This window comes from Myotis davidii, unplaced genomic scaffold (assembly GCF_000327345.1).
Source record: "Myotis davidii unplaced genomic scaffold, ASM32734v1 scaffold449, whole genome shotgun sequence".
In the NCBI taxonomy this organism is placed as follows: Eukaryota; Metazoa; Chordata; class Mammalia; order Chiroptera; family Vespertilionidae; genus Myotis; species Myotis davidii.
Window position 1 is genome coordinate 4,180,437 of NW_006383007.1, and position 3,501 is coordinate 4,183,937.

At 39.5% G+C, this 3,501-nt stretch overlaps 1 protein-coding gene across 1 annotated transcript in view; it reads left to right on the forward strand.

Annotated features, from left to right (window-relative positions):
* LOC107181561 (vesicle-associated membrane protein 7-like) overlaps positions 1-3,501 on the forward strand; it is a 23,546-nt gene that overhangs the window by 18,815 nt on the left and 1,230 nt on the right. The gene's annotated exons all lie outside the window — the stretch shown is intronic.

The following is a 3,501-nucleotide window of genomic DNA, read 5'->3' on the forward strand; positions in this document are numbered from 1 at the left end:
TATCAGGCCAGCAACAGAGGCAGTGAGGGTTGATCAGGCCGACAAGGGGGGGTGGGGGCAGTTAGGCGTGACCAGGCAGGCGGGCAGGTGAGTGATTAGGAGCCAGCAGTCCAGGATGTGAGAGGGATGTCCAGGATTGGAGAGGGTTCAGGCTGGGCTGCGGGGACCCACCCCCCTGCACGATTTTGTGCACCGGCCCCTAGTGTAACATAATCCTGGTGCTAACATTCTGTCACCTTTGCATCTGTTAGTTAGAAGCAAATCACAATCAAGGTGAAGGGGGTTTACAAGGATATAACTCACTGGGGATCACCATAGGGTGTGTCGGCCACAATGTCTGACAAAATAACTAAAAGCTTTTATATTAAATGCATCTTATGAAGAATTCTGCATATTCAAGACAGCCAAAATACATTAACATAGCTCCCTGAAAACTAGTTACTATGTGAAAATATGCACATTTTAAGCAAATACATCTGACATCAAAGAATTTTCTGTTTAACATTTATAAGCTAACCTGGTAAGCTTTAAGTCTGTAGAAAATTGTAAAAGTTGTTGAATTTCTTTTTTTTTAATATTTTTATTGATTTCAGAGTGGAAGGGAGAGAGAGATAGAAACATCAAAGATGAGAGAGAATCATTGATTGGCTGCCTCCTGCATGCCCCACACTGGGGATTGAGCCCGCAACCCAGGCATATGTCCTTGACCAGGATCAAACTTGTGACCCTTCAGTCCACAGGCCAATGCTCTATCCACTGAGCCAAGCTGGCTAGGGCTGTTGAATTTCTTATACTATGATTAACAAAATGCACACAGTAAAAAAAAGGATTTTGGTATATCCTATATAATAAAAGGGTAATATGCAAATTGACCCTATCAGCAGAACAACTGGGAATGACTGGTCACTATGACACACACTGACCAACAGGAGGCAGATGCTCAATGCAGGAGCTGCCCCCTGGTGGTCAGTGCAGTCCCACAGGGGGAGCTCTGCTCAGCCACAAGCCAGGCTGACAGCTGCCAGCACAGCAGTGGTGGCGGGAGCCTCTCCCGCCTCCTCAGCAGCACTAAGGATGCCCGACTGCAGCTTAGTCCTGCTTCCCACTGGCAAGTGGACATCCCCCGAGGGCTCCCAGGCTGCCAGAGGGATGTCTAACTGCCAGCTTAGGCCCAATCCCCCAGGGAGCAGGCCTACGCCAGCAGGTGGACATCCCCCAAGGGGTCCCAGACTGTGAGAGAGCACAATGACATATATACCAAATGTCATTGAATGGACTATGAATATGTTATCTTGAGTCTGAATCCTTATTTTGCCTTTAGCTGTATAATATTGAACAACTTATTAAACACACTCAATCTCAGTTTTCTTATTTAGAAAATAAAAGATGATCAGCCTGGCCAGCGTGGCTCAGTGATTGAGCTTCGCCCTATGAACTAGGAGATCATGGTTCAATTCCTGGTCAGGGAACATGCCTGGGTTGTGGGCTAGATCCCAGGAGGCAGCCGATCGATGATTCTGTCTCATCATTGATGTTTCTCTCTCTCTCTCTCTCTTCCTTCCTCTCTCAAATCAATTTTAAAAAACATGATTAGAGTATTACTTTATATGGTGGTTTGAGAATTAAATGAGCTAGTACATATAAAGTGCTTAAAACAGTGCCTGGCACATATTAAATGTTCAGTGAGTTATTACTTAATATTGTTATGAAGCTGCAGCTCACTTTTTTAATATAACACTATAGCTTAGAGATTATTTTTGTTAATATGGATAGAGTGGAAGACAAAAATAGGAACAAAGAACTAAAACAATAAATAGAAAACAGTAACAAATATGGTAGATATTAATCCAACTATATCATTAATCACTTTAAAAGTTAATGGTCTAAACACACCAATGAAATGACAGATGCCCTGGCCATGTGGCTTGGTTGGAGCATCGTCCCGTACACCAAAAGGTTGTGGGTTCGATTCTCAGTCTGAGCACATACCTAAGTTGCAGGTTCAATCGCTGATCGGGGTGTGTGCAGGAGGCAATTGATTGATGTTTCTCTCTCAACATATCCTCAGTTGGGGATTTAAAAAAAAGAGAGAGATTGTCAGATTGGATTAAAAAAATCAAGAGAATGAGAAGACAAACCACATACTAGGAAAAAAATATTTGTAAAAAACAAATCTGATAAAAGGCTGTCATTCACAATATAGAAAGAACTTTTAAAACTCAACAATATGAAAATAAATAGCCTAGCTAAAAATTGAATTAAAGACCTGAATAGTTGTCTCATAAAAGAAGATATAGAGATGGCAAATAAGCATATGAAAAGATGCTCTACATCATATGTCACTAGGGAATTGCAAATTTAAGCAACACTAAAATATCACTACACACCTTTTAAAATTACCAGAATTCAAAATACACCAAAGGCTGACAAGGATGTGGAGCAATAATAACTCTTATTCATTGCTGGTGGGAATGTAAAATGGTACAGCCACTTTGGAAGATAGTTTGGCAGTTCTTTACAAAACTAAACATACTCTCACCATACAATCCAGCAATCATACTCCTTGGTATTTACCCAAAGGAGTTGATAACTTTTGTTCACACAAAAATTTGCCCATGGATGTTATAGCATCTTTATTCATAATTGGAAAAACATGGAAGCAACCAAGATATCTTTTCACAGGTGAATGGATAAATAAACTGTGGTACATCCAAACAATGGACTGTTATTCAGCATTAAAGGAAATGAGCTATCAAGCAATGAGAAGACATGGAGGAACCTTAAATTCATATTATTAAGTAAAAGAAGCCAATCTGAAAACGCTACATACTGTGTGATTCCAACTATATGACATTCTGAAAAAGGTAAAACTACAGAGAAAGTAAAAAGACCAGTTGTAGCCAGAGCTTAGGGAGAAGGGAAGCATGAATAAGTGCAGCACAGGGGATTTTAAGGACAATGAAATTGTTCTGCAGGAAACTGTAATGGTGAATATGTGTCTTTTTACATTTGTCCAAACCTATTGAGTGTACAATAGTGAACCCTCATGTAAACTATGGAGTTTGGGTGATGATGTGTCAATGTAAGGTCATCAATTATAATGATGTGTCAATGTAAGGTCATCAATTATAATAAATTGTTTGCAAGATTAGGTGGGACAGTTTGAGGCTTAGTGGATTCCTTATGCTGAAATACAAGTGAGATATTGCCTTTTTTCCCCCAGATATTTTATTTATTTTTAATTAAAATTACTAGGGTTACATTAGTTAATAAGATATATAGGTTTCCAGTGTACAATTCTATGATATATCATCTGTATATTGTATTGTATATTCACCAACAAAAGTCAAGTCTCTTTCTGTCACTTTTATCCCACTTTACCTTCTTGTATCTCCCCCCAACTTCCTTTCCCTCTGGCAATCACCATAATGTGGTTTGGGCCAATGGAGCATTTATTTTGTTTTTTGGATTTCACATATAAGTGAAATCATATGGTATTAG